General features: G+C 37.2%; 1 protein-coding gene across 3 annotated transcripts in view; it reads right to left on the reverse strand.

Annotated features, from left to right (window-relative positions):
• Positions 1-14,080, reverse strand: part of POLR3G (RNA polymerase III subunit G) — a 95,207-nt gene that overhangs the window by 54,217 nt on the left and 26,910 nt on the right. The gene's annotated exons all lie outside the window — the stretch shown is intronic.

Genomic DNA, 14,080 nt, shown 5'->3' on the forward strand with positions numbered 1-14,080 from the left:
ATTTATATTAAAAGAAAATTTAAATCACATTTAAGACATTAGGATAGGGAAGATCTTTATATAGAAACAAAAAGCAAGATTATATCAAAATTTAAAATGTCCTAGAACTCAGATGCCAGAAAGTGAGAAAGATAAATTAGAAGAAAATATTCATAAATTGTATAACAGCAATTTTTGTTTTAACAAGAATGCCTACAAATCAGTGAAAAAAAAAGGTAAGCTACTGTAAGGGAGGGAAGACCTTTCTTCTACCCTCAGGTTCTGTGGCTGGACCCAAGGATTAAATTTAAAAAAACTTAAAAAAGAAAACAGGAGCAAAGCATACAACTTTTATTTGATGTTAACATTTTTACTTGTATGGTGAGGCTTTTATATATAAGAAATGAAAACCCAAAGAAGTGGATAGGATTGAGAGTTTACATACCATTTGAACAAAGAACAATAAATTATGGAGACTGACGAGACAGGAAAAGAGGGTTTGGACTAGTTTGGTAAACTGTAGGAAAATGACTAAGAAATAGATGAGGGAAACTAATGAAAGACAAGGGTTTTTCTAGAAGGTTTGTTGATATAGATTAATCTCGGTGTCAACTCCCGGTCTCCAGTGATAAGAATGTTCTCTTCTTCCTGATACCAGGGACGGCACCTTCCTCATGGGAAATTGTATGCCCTGTTTTAGGTAGAAAGGGGAAGGCCAAAGAGCCCTTCCTGTATCTGTTTTTTCTCACTTGCCTTCAGGTCAATCAATATGCCAAAGTGGCATATTTTGGGGTGGCATGTTCTTTTCCCCTTTACAACCTATTACAAAAATGGGTAAATTATATGAACAGGTCATTCACAGAAGAGGCAACACGATGGCCAATAAACATACAGAATTATGCTGAACCTCAGCAGTAATCAGGGAAATGCAAATTTAAATAATAAGAAAGTTTACTCTAACCAGATTGGGAAATTTTGAGAATATGGAGTATTGGCAAGGGTAAGGGTAAGTGGATATTTTCATGCTGTGCTGCTAAAAGTGTAAAATGCTTCCAGCCATTTGGGGAGGGGGCAATTTTGGAGCATGATTTGGCACATTCTGATTTTGGGTTGAGAATTGTAGATTGAGCATACACCTTTACCTCTGCTCCTTTCTGAAACTTAGTAAAATGACAGGAAAATCATTTTTTTATTGACCAAAACTCAAGAACATCAAGAATGGTAAAGGAGGGGTGCCTGGGTGGCTCAGTCATTAAGCTTCTGCCTTTGGCTCAGGTCATGATCCCATGATTGGGATCCCATAATTGTGGTGCATCTAAATGATGGAATGAGCTATCAAGTCATGAAAAGATATGGAGGAAACATAAATGCCTATTACTAAGTTAAAAATGCCAATCTGTAAAGACTACATGCTGTATGATTCTAATTATAGGACATTCTGGAAAAGGCAAACCTTAGAGATAGTAAAAAGACCTGTGGTGGGGGGCCCGGGTAGCTCAAACGCTTAAGCTTCCGACTCTTGATTTTGGCTCAGGTCACCATGTCAGGGTCTTGAGATCAAGCCTGGAGTCAGGCTCCATGCTCAGCAGGGAGTCTGCTTGGGATTCTCTCTCTCTCTCTCCCTCTCCCCCACTGCACTTCCGTGTGCGCGCGCTCTCTCTAAAATAATAAATAAAGTAAATCTTTAGAAAAAAAAAAAGACCTGTGGTTGCTAGGTGCTGGGGTTGGGGGAAGGGATGAATAGGTAGAATACATAATGATGGTTGCAAGTCATTATACATTTGTGGAGCACATAGAGTGTACACCAAGAGTAAACCCTAAGGTAGACTGTGAACTTTGGATGATTATGATGTGTCAGTGTAGACATACCAATTGTAACAAATGTTCTATTCTTAATGGGGAAGTTGATGATGAAGGAGGCTATCCATGTGGGGGCTCAATTTTGAACATAAAACTGCTCTAAAAAAATAAAGTCTTTAAAAAATCTATAGTCTGGGGGCACCTGGGTGGCTCAGTTGATTAGGCGTCTGCCTTCGGCTCAGGTCATGATCTCAGGGTCCTGGGATCGAGCCCCATATTGGGCTCCCTGCTCAGCCAGGGAGTCTGCTTCTCCCTCTCTCTCCACTCATGCTCTCTCTCTCAAATAAATAAATAAAATCTTTAAAAAAATCTATAGTCTTTATTTATACAAACAAAAATGAGTTCAAAGATATAATTTATAATAATAATAAGTACTTAGAATAATTTTTAAATACCTAGACATACATCTAAAATACGTAAGGAAACATTTATAAACTTAAATAAGAAATATATATGAACACTTATATTTTAATTTATATATATTCAAAACATAGAGAAGGAAAACTATGTTTTAAAAAATACTATGTACTGGGATAGAAACAGTGGGAAACAATTCTCCATAGGTCTCTCATGCTTCTCCATAGGTCTCATGACAGAGGCACTGATTGCCTTAGCTCCAAACTATCTTTTTTAAAAAAATGTTTATTATTAAGATAAAATTTACATACCATAAAATTCACCCTGTTAAAGTATACAATTCAGTGGTTTTAAGTATATTCATTAAAATGTGCAACCAACACCACACTTTAATTCCAGAACATTTTTATCACCCCTAAAAGAAACTCCGTACCTATTGGCAATCCCTGCATTTTCTCTCCCTGCCAGGCCCAGGTAACCACTAATCTGCTTTTTGTCTTTAGGGATTTGCCTATTCCAGACATTTCAGATAAATGGAATGACACAGCATGTGTCTTTTGAGTCTGACTTCTTTCATTCAGCATGTTTTCAGGGCTCACCCATTTTGTAGCATGTATCACTATTTCATTTCTTTTCATTGCCAAATAATATTTGATCATATATACAACATTTTGATTATTCATTTATTCATTGATAGACATTTGGGTTGTTTCTACTTTTTGACTATTATGAAAAATGCTGCTACAAACTCAAGAAATATTTGTTATGTGGTTGGGGACATGAGAGACTAAATGGAACAGAGGGTAGCCAAGGCAGCAGAGCCAAGTTCAGGCTCATTTGATATGTTACTTGTGATGAGTTGCACGAGAAGAGTTGTCCAATCAGAAAAGACACTTTGCTTTCCCGAGGTTAAATTTTTTTTTTAAAGATTTTATTTATTTATTTGAGAGAGAGCGCTAGCACAAGCAAGGGGAGCGGCAGGCAGAGGGAGAAGTAGGCTCCCCGCTGAGCAGGGAGCCTGATGCAGGGCTCTATCCCAGGACTCGGAGATCATGACCTGAGCGTAAGGCAGATGCGTAACCGATTGAGCCACCCAGGCGCCCCATTGAGGTTAAATTTTTATATACTTCATGGGATGTTCCTGGGATTTGCCATTGCCTTGTTTCCCATTATGAGTTTTAACTTTAGACACTGATCAAAATGATTAAAATAGAATTCTATTAACTTTTTCTATATTTGTGAGGGGCCTGGCTGTATGCTGCCCTAGTGAAAGAAGGCAACACTACATTATTAGTCATAATTTCAGTTATGTTTTTAAATGCTTCTTGTCAAAATCTTACTTTATAATTTGAATCTAGTATCATAGGGCCAGTTGTTTCAACCTGGTATGTATATAAGACTTATCCATGGAGTTTTATATTAATAAATATAGATGTCCAGGACCTATACCAGACATACTGAATCCGGTCACTTAATATTCTTGGTATATTTTTGGTATACTATGTATATTATATTATTTCTCAGGATTGTATGTTATAGTTCAATATTTTTTTCCCTTTCAAAACTATGATCATCTATTTTTTATGGATTAGGTGAAACACACACTGACCTCTTTTTTTTTTTTTAAGATTTTATTTATTTATTAGAGAGAGAGAGGGCACCATAGAGACAGCACGAGCTGGGTGGAGGGGCAGAGGGAGAGGGAGAAGCAGACCCCCCGCTGAGCAGGGAGCCTGATGTGGGGCTCCATCCCAGGACGCTGGGATCATGACCTGAGCCGAAGGCAGATGCTTAACCAACTGAGCAGCCCAGGCGCCCCTCACTGACCTTTGAAAACAGGCTTAATTATTGTCCTTAAAGACATTTTGTCATTTTTTTTTTTGAAATGGCTTTATTTGGTTTACATGCCATAGAAACAACCAATTTCTTTGTCAGTTACATTAATCTTATTATGAACTCTCATTAGACCTTTTAAATTTGAAAATTATTAGTAATAAATTAGTCATAGCCATTTTAAGTCTCTCTCGTCTATGGACAGTTTTGTTTTATTCTTATGCTTGCCTGAAGCAATCTACAATCAGCTACAGGTCTGAGTGTGTGTATTTAACAAAGAAGAATCATTTCAGAGCCCAGTGGAAAAGGAATGTGCCAGCTACTTCAAACTATTGACACTTCAAAGAACAGGCTCTTGGGTATAAGCTTTTCATGGTATCATTTAGACAACTTTCAGAGCATACTGGGGGCTGGCGTCAGGATTCTAGAACCCTTTAGTTGAGAAGCAGATGGCTTCACAAGACTGCCATCTCAAGATCTAGTGAAAAAGAATTTCTTACATAGTACTGAATAAACTGATAAGGGAAATTTTTATTGTGGTTATTTGTTTAAAATATTGTTGATATTGTCTTTTTTTTAAAAGTACTTTTTTGGGTCCTTTTATTTATTTATTTATTTATTTAGTTTTAAGATTTTATTTATTTATTTGTCAGAGAGAGAGAGCACAAGCAGGGGGAGTGGCAGGCAGAGGGAGAAGAAGCATGCTCAAGGAGCCTGATGTGGGACTGGATGCCAGGACCCTGGGATCATGACCTGAGCCAAAGGCAGACACTTAACCAACCGAGCCACCCAGGCATCCTGTTGATACTGTCTTAATGTTCTATTTTCTAGATATATAAAGAAGCCCTTGCCTTTCCTTCTTAAGCTATCTGTAGTCCACAGCAATTTAATAAACTTTTTGTAAACTGAAAACATTTAAAAAAGGTGTCAGCTTCTCATTGACCAGCCCCAGCCCCAACATTCAGACACTTTTAATGATATACTTATTTTGCAAGGTACTATAGTTATTTGCATGGTTTCAGTGAGAATCTGTCCCCCTTTTTGCTAGGCTATAATTGGAAAAATCATTAATAGAAGCAAGGCTGTGCCTACAATGTCATATTTAAGAATGGTACTCATTGAACCAGATATTATAGGCTACTTTTCGGGAATTAAAACTGATCTTACTTATTCACCCACTGCCTACTGAGTCCATTCTGGAAAGCTGGCTGTTGCCTGACTTACAGAGTCTCTGCTATAGACTGAACTTTGTGTCCCCCAAAATTTATATGTTGAAACGTAATCCCTAACATGCTGGTATTTGGAGATGGAAACCTGGGGAGGTGATTAGGTCATGAGGGCAGAATCTATATGAAAGGGATTAATGCCCATACAAAAGAGGTCCCAGAGAGTTCCCTCATCCCTTTGGCCATGCAAGGATGCAGTGAAAAGGCAATTGTCTATGAATCAGGAAGCAGGTCTTCACCAGACATGGAATCTGTCTTGATCTTGGACTTCACAGCCTCCAGAATTATAATACATTTCTGCTGTTTATAAGCCACCTAGTCTATGGTATTTTTGTAACAGTAGCCTGGATGGACCAAGACAGTTCCAGACTTACAAGTGGGAAGAAGTTTGCTTCCTGGCAGACCAGAAACATTAGGATATTTTGGATACTTCAAGAATGAGGGATTTTCCCAAATTAATAGGTACTGTTTATTGAAACACCATTCAGAGAGTTTCTTGGGTTTGGTTTCCTTGCCTTGGAAGAGTAAATAGCAATGCATGAAATTCTTGTCTATAGACATGCAAATAAATTCCTTCTGGTAGAAGGAGAATAGGAACCCTTTCATGCCAAAAAGCAAATTTTATGTCCCTCTACATATTCATTTCAATATTTTTGGTCTACAGATATCTCTGTTCTTTGACTTTTCCTTTTAACCAGTTGTGACATTTTCCTGGTTCTCTTATTAAGAATAAGTTAAATAGGGGTGCTTGGCTGGCTCAGTTGGAAGAGCATGCAACTCTTGATCTCTTGGTCAGGAGTTCAAGCCCCACATTGGGTGTAGAGATTACTTAAATAAATAAACTTAAAAAAAAAGAATAAGTTAAATAGAATCTTTGACACATCTTCATTTTATATCTATATCAGAGCCATGATTTCTAACCATCTCTGAAAATCATCCTTTAATATGACTTATTCTCATATTGGCCTGCTTTACAACACTTTTTATATGCCTAACACTGTTTTGTTTCACTTACATTATTTGTTCCTCACAACAACGTACTATAAAGCAGGTGCAATTAATAGTTTGCCTCCCTCCACACCTTTGTTAGCAGATATCTATAAACAGAGTTTATAGATAAATGAACTAGGATTAAAATCTAGGCAGTTTGGTTCCAAAATCCACACTCTTAACCATTATTGTATACTCTCCCAAAACAGAGAAAACTTTAACTTTGATGACTAATTTTGAGTCTCAGTTACACAGATTTCTCAAGATAAATCTATAAATTTGTTTCTAATTTTCATTTGGCTTCCCTTGGAGCTTGAAAATTAGGAAAAATGTGCTAGTTTTCATAACATCAATATTTCCAGTGATATTGAAAAATGTGGGAGAGTCATAATTACAAATTTGGAATTCTTGCACCATCTCTCCCCACCAATAAACATCTTATAAGTTTAATCCTGTGTGATCACGGCTCTGGGCCATGTTAAAAACAAGACAACAGGTTGAAAATGGAGTCACTTATGCTAAGCCCCATGTCAACAAACTGAGACTTAACCTAATTACAGTTTTGGTTTTCCCAGAAATGTTATCTTAAACCAGTCAATCAGGAATTGCTTGATCAGTACTAGTAAGGTAATTTCCCTGAGAGACCACTGCCATCCACTAAAGAAAAGTAATTTTGGAATAATGAATCTGTTTTTTTGCCTAGTATAACTTCCTTGTTCCCACACACTTCTGGTTATAAAAGTGTTTCATTATGGCTCCTCAAAGCTCCTTTCTATCTACTAGATTGGATGCTGCTTTACTGGAATTGATTTTTGCTCAAATAAACTCTTAAAAATTTTAATATGCCTCACTTTATCTTTTAACAGCCATGATTAGAGTAAGTCTGGGCCCTCAAGTTAGAAAGTCAAGTTCTATTGACCTTGGATAATCTATCTCACTTCACCATTTCCAGCTTCCACTACAATTGACGGATTGCTCTATAATAGTTGATAATGATAAAGACTCTATATTATCAAGAAAAGATTAAATTATATTCAAGAAATTTCTTAGAAAAACAGCAAATATATAACACAATTTACAACTATTTACATCCCAAATGGTTAAAGTAGGTTTTGAAGCTTAAAGGAAAGATCATCCAGTTATCCAGAAAGCTGCCACCCAGAATCCTTTTATTTCCCAGGGTCCAGTTAGCTGAACTTGTATTGCATCAGTTAGTGGCTTTCCCTGTACTGCATGAAAGTCCATTCACCGTTATTAAATAAGTCCTGCTGCTGTTCACCCTGGAGCATGCTATGCTGCATAAGGCTTCTTTAAAATCATGTGAATCAGGGGTGCTGCGTGGCTCAGTCAATTAAGCCGCTGCCTTTGACTGGGGCCTGATCTCAGGGTCCTTGGATCCAGCCCCACATTGGGCTCCCTGCTCAAGGGGAGTCTGCCTTTCCCTCTGCCTCTCACCCCTGCTTGTGTTCTCTCTCTCAAATAAATAAATAAAATATTAAAAAAGAAAAATAAAAATAAAACCATGTGAATCAGCTCAACACATACTCATTTCTGCAGTTGTTCTGCAAGTGACTGCCTATCTTTCTTAGGTAATCCCAGGACTCACCAAAAGTGAATTACAAGTCTGCCATTAACTCAAGTTTAAGTCAGATGATCCCAGACCTAACATCCAACTTAAAAACAAAACAAAACAATGAACAACAAACAACAAAAAACAATCCAGAGGTATTTGGGTGGTAGGGAAAAAAGTAGATTGATATTTTAATTTCTTTATATAGAAGAGAAATAACAATTCTCAGCCTTGACTGAACATTTGACTCACGTAGGAGTTTTTAAAAATATGAATGCCTGGGATGTACATAAACCAATTAAACAGTATATCTGGGGATCTGTGATTTTAAAAGCCTGGTTATCTCAGTGCTTAAAAGTTTCATTGGTTAATGTGATGCTTGGAGGATGGATTAAGAACTGCTGCTAGAAATATTATTATATTTATATTTTGAGTGTCAACTTAGGTAACTTTAAGTAATACATTTGTTAACCCATATTATTTCCCCCACCCTTTCCAAGATAATCAGGGTCTTTTGGATTGGAGTAATCAACATATTTTAAATTAAAAAAATCCAGTTGCAACAAATGACAAGTTGGTCAGTCTCTCCACTTCCATTTTTTTCTTAAAGATTTATTTATTTATTTTAAATAGAGAAAGAGAGAGAAAGAATGCACAAATTGGGGGAGGGGTTGCAGGCCAGAGAGAGAGGGAGGAGAGAAGCAGACTCCCCACTAAGCACAGAGCCCGATCTCACCACCCTGGGATCCTGACCTCAGGCGAAATCAAGAGTAGGACGCTAAACCCACCGAGCCACCAGGTGCCCCACTCCTCTTCTGTATTTAGACGTAGTCCAAACCAGTTCTCCAACCGAGCTTCATAACTGCTAGGGGCAGTCACTTTGGCTGGTTTAGAGGATGAAGAGTTGCCTATGTTTGATTGATGGAAGGGTAGCTGATGAATGCAACTAGAACAGCCAGCTGCATCCCTGATGATACAATCTCTCAAGATCCTCTATTTCTTTCTTTCTTTTTTTTTAATTCTTATCTGCCACCAGCCTCTTGGTCTTACTACCCAAGTTCTTTTTTAACTTTATTTCTTGCTGTCATCCAACCACCATAGACAGAATTGTCTCAGGACTTGGAATTTCACTTAAGGGCCTTTTCTGACAAGCAAGGGAGTTGAATTTCTTTGTTTTGAATTATAGTAAATACAGTGAATACAGTAAAGCAGTATTATTCTAGAGTCCATCAAGTCACAATATGTGGTTATTCAGGTACCTGTATGGCTTATGTGGAATAATTCTACATGTTATGTTAAATGTATGTTATTTGATGGGAACTAAGACTTTTTGTGGGAGCCAAAACTTGCAATTTTACCACCTCACTCCTGATTCCAGGACCATTCACTCCATTTTATCATGGCTTCGTTTTCTCCAGCAGACAAAGTACAATGTGAAGACTGATCTAAGGTTCGAAATCAAATAAAAATCAAATAAAAAGCTTGTTCACAGAACCACCTATATAATTTGTGGGGCTTCCTGTTCAGAAATTATGAAGAATTGCAAGATGGCAATGGCAGAGCATTAAACCAAGTGTAGAGCTCTTCTAAATGTGGGCCTTCCACATGCATGTGTGTGGTGCATATGAACGTAGACACACACATACACATACGCTTTTAGGTATCCAATTGGATTTTTAAGAAAAAATCTCAAATATATATGCTTTTATACACACATACACACATAGAGCTATTCTCTTTCTTAAAAATCTTGCCCCTCTTAAAACTCGTGCTATTACTTCCAGGAAGATGATTGCACTTGTATCTCTATCGTGTTCACTCAACAAATACTCATTGCATGCAAGAATTCTGCTGTAGGCACTTAAAATGGATACAATGACTGCAGGCCCCAAAGCCATCTTGTACCACAGATGGAACTTGGGAACTGAAAAACACATGGTGGAGCAACAAGACAGAAGGATCCTGGGTATTGACACTATGGGACCATCATGCCAACTCTGGATTGTCTGTGTCAGGCTTTTATGTGTTTATGTTATTTAAGCCACTGGTGGTTTGGATTTTTCTATTAGTTTTACTGAATCCAATCCTATCTAATAACATAGACATCTCAAATTCAGCATATCCAAAAATGAACTCCGAATTTTTTTCTCTCAAACCTCAATAATTGCATCTATGTCCTTCCAGTCGCACAGACTGAAATCTTTTGAAAAGTGGTCCTTATCTTTGGATTAATGAAGGTTCAAGGGATCAAGGAGTCTATAAACTTGAATGGGAAAATTTATACTTATCATGCCACTAATGTATAACTGATATTATTTCCTTTGATTATTATTACAGGCAATAAACCACAATAGTGTTAGTAGTATCTGTTACTTTGTCACCAACAAAAATCACAGATATTTTTATATTACATGATAGTTGTTGCAGAGATCTCAAAATATCTTTAATATTTATCACTGCTCTGAGTTACAGGAACAACTATAAAGAAGCACATATATTTATCACCAATATTTTATTATTTTGATAATGGTATTTCAATATAATTGATTTCCTTTATAATCTTATTATTTCACTTCATACACTTAAAACTGTTCTGAGGGGGCAGGTCATAAGCTTCATTGGAGAGCTAAAGGGGCCCTGGCATAGAAAGGATAAGTCTTTTCCTTCTGGTCAACCTTGACCTTTCAATTTATCTCATATCCATATGGCAGAGGGTGCTAGTTAGCACCAGTATCCATTCTTCCTATTTTCCTTAGTAACAGAACAGCAGGGTTGTTGGGTGGCAGTAATAATGTTCTCACCTGAAAGACTACATTTCCCATACATTCCTTGTAGGGAAGTGTGGCCTTGTGACTAAATTCTAGCTAAAAAGTTGTAAGTCAAAATGTTGTGTAGTACTTCTGGAAAGGTTGCTTAAAAGGTTCAGCTTAGCTGAGAAGAAGACATTTTTGGCTTCTCCTCCTTTCTCTTTTCTCCAGTCATGAAAAAGGACCTAATGAATGGACTTCTCAGTAACCTATGCCCTTGAAAAAGAAAACTATGGTGTAGCAATGGTAAAGCAGAAAATGAGAAGGAACTTGAGTTCCTGATAACTGTAGAGAGCTACCATTTCATCATGCATGGCTTACTTCTGGAATGATTTTACATTAAAAAATAAACACTTTAGGTATATTTCTGTTCTTAATCACCAAACACAATTCCTAACTGATATATCCCACTTTTGACATGTCCTATTAGTTCTGCCTTCAAAAATCTAACTTAAATTAACAATTTGAGTATTTCTCACTATCTCCACTACTATTACCCTGGCCCCAGCTCCTATCAAATGTCACCTGAATTATTGCAATAACCAAATTCTTACTGGTCTCTCTTCTCCTCCCTTGGCTCCCCACAGTGTATTCTCAGCAAGGATCTCAAGTGACCTTTTAATATTCATAAGGTGGATCATATCACTCCTCTGCCCAAAACCTTCAACATATTTTTTCCCCTCATCCCAAATAAAAGTTAAATCCTAATGATGACCTATATTGTTTTATAAGATGTTACCAATCTACCTGCTTACCACTCCAATCTTTTACCACTCTACCCCAGTTCACTCAATTCCTGTCCCTTTGCTCCCTTGTTGCTCTTTGGATATGACAAATATGTTCAAGGTAGGTTCTCAGTAATACATCAAATGAATAACTGAGGAATCCAACAGAAGGTTATTTCAGGCCAATCTTTGGGTAGGCTAGAATTATTCAAGGTGGTAAGCCTAATTATTCCAAATGATTGGATTCTATGTGTACTGTTGATATTAATAACCAATCCTGAGCACTACCATTAGAATAATTTCCCTAAAACACTCGTTTCAATAGTACTTTCCAGCTCAATATCATTTAATACTTACATTTTACTGATAGTTAAAACTAATGTCCAGTGAAGCTTGTTACTAGAGGTAGAGAAGCTGAAGAGTTTATTTGTTCTTATTGCTGTACACAGCAAAATAATATATATAATATATAATAATATAATTAAATTTAATTATGTATAACATAATTGTCCACATAGTTGGCATAGTTAGATATAATTATAAAGCTACTTGCTAGTAAAAGATTTGAAAAAATGTTATAAAAACTGTTTTAGGGGTGCCCAGCTGGCTCAGTTGGAAGAGTATATGACTCTGGATCTCAGGGTGATGAGTTTAAACCCCACATGAGGTGTAGATATTACTTAAATAAATAAAACTTAGAAAAAAAACTGTTTTGGGCTTATGTATGCATCCTTTATCATTTATTTTAATTCTTATTTATTTAATACCTACAAGATACCTCATACTAAGCTAAATACTGTGAGAATAAACAAATGAATACACAAATAAAAAATATTGGAAATGTGTTCTATATTATCAACTCAGAGAGTATGGTAAGCTATTGTAAAAAAAATGAGATACAATGAGGAAAAGAACAAAAAAGTAACTGAATCATTGATCAAGGAATCAAGGAGAACACATTTAGATTGAGGTGATTTGTTTCCATTGAGCTATATAGGCTATTTAAAGCTTTTAAAATGCCTGACTATTAAGTAGACAATAAAATGGACTAATTTTTAAAAAATAAAATGATGTTTCTTATAGCTAAAACTGTAAAAATTACAACCTTAAAATGTAGGCCTAGCAGTCACCAAGAGCTTGATATTTTTAATAGAAATAATGTATGTTGAGAGAATTACATAGGACATGCCAATGCCAAGGAAAACTCAGTTTGACTCTGAGGTTCTATTTCATTTCTTTTTAGCAACATTTTAATTTAACCTTCAGAGCTGTAGATAAAAAGCACTGGGGAATCTGCTCTAAGAATCACCATGGAGACCACACTGTGTTCTCAGGTCACATTAACAAGGTCTCTCCAGTCTGCCAAGGATGAGTTTCCTGCATCTGGTGGTACCACAACTAGTAGACAGAGATTATGAATTGTGTGGTTGTAACAAATACACACTCAAATTAGCATCAGTAAAGACAGGTTTATCTAAAGGAGAAAACTGGCCATTTCAAAAACCCAACTTTTCCTTTCATCTGGCTTCTGCTTCTCTCTGTGCTTCTGGGTTTACTTGTGGCATCTCTGCTCCCCCCATAAATTACCTTTTTTTTTTTTTTAAAGATTTTATTTATTTATTTGAGAGAGAGAGAATGAGAGACAGAGAGCATGAGAGGGAGGAGGGTCAGAGGGAGAAGCAGACTCCCTGCCGAGCAGGAAGCCCGATGCGGGACTCGATCCCGGGACTCCAGGATCATGACCTGAGCCGAAGGCAGTCGCTTACCCAACTGAGCCACCCAGGCGCCCCCCGCATAAATTACCTTGAGCTTAGCTTTGATTTGCTGTTCTTTGTAGGTCTTTCCCTGACCTTTCAGTTAAGTATTTAGCAGCTTCTTATTCACTGGCTCAGTATCTGTATTCAAAAGTCTCAAGAAAAAGAATCTGATTGGTTCAGTTTAGGTCAGGTGTCTCCACGTGGACCAATAGGCTATGGTGGTGGTGGATACCTAGTATAAGTCCTCACAGAGGCCATGGCCAGTTAAAATACACATTATTGGGGCTCCTGGGTGGCTCCGTCGTTAAGCGTCTGCCTTTGGCTCAGGTCATGATCCCAGGACCCTGGGATGGAGCCCCATATCGGGCTCCCTGCTCAGCAGGAGGCCTGCTTCTCCCTCTCCCACTCTCCCTGCTTGTATTCCCTCTCTTGCTGTCAAATAAATAAATGAAATCTTGAAAAAAAAATACACATTATTTACAGTTTTGTGACATCCTTAGGGGATAAAGGAGTAAAGCATGCTGTGGTGATAATATATCCCCAGTTCCGTTCTGGAATCTACTAAAAATTCATTCACACCTTCCCTTCCCCACTGATTTTAAGGAATTAAGACAGTGTACACACACACACACACACACACACACATACACACACAAACACAGAATATGAGTTACAAAAAAAGTTGAGAAAAAATTAATGTTGTTATATTGATCCTTACACTTGACTTGTTATCTGAATGACAACTCAATCAGCAAATATTTATAGATTACGTTCAATGAACTCAGCACTGCAGCACTGGGGCTGGAAGAAGTGATATAACTGATCTTTGATGCTCAAGTTATTCCTAAGTTATGAGAAGTCCAAGCCCCCAAAGGAACCCATTTCCATTGTCTCCCAGTTGGCTCACAGGTATGCAGTTTACACATATTTATTGTTTACCTGCATATCACTGCAGTTCAATTCTTGCCACTACTTC

The sequence above is a fragment of the Leptonychotes weddellii genome, chromosome 7 (assembly GCF_054177405.1).
Source record: "Leptonychotes weddellii isolate Sample4059 chromosome 7, ASM5417740v2, whole genome shotgun sequence".
Classification (NCBI taxonomy): domain Eukaryota; kingdom Metazoa; phylum Chordata; class Mammalia; order Carnivora; family Phocidae; genus Leptonychotes; species Leptonychotes weddellii.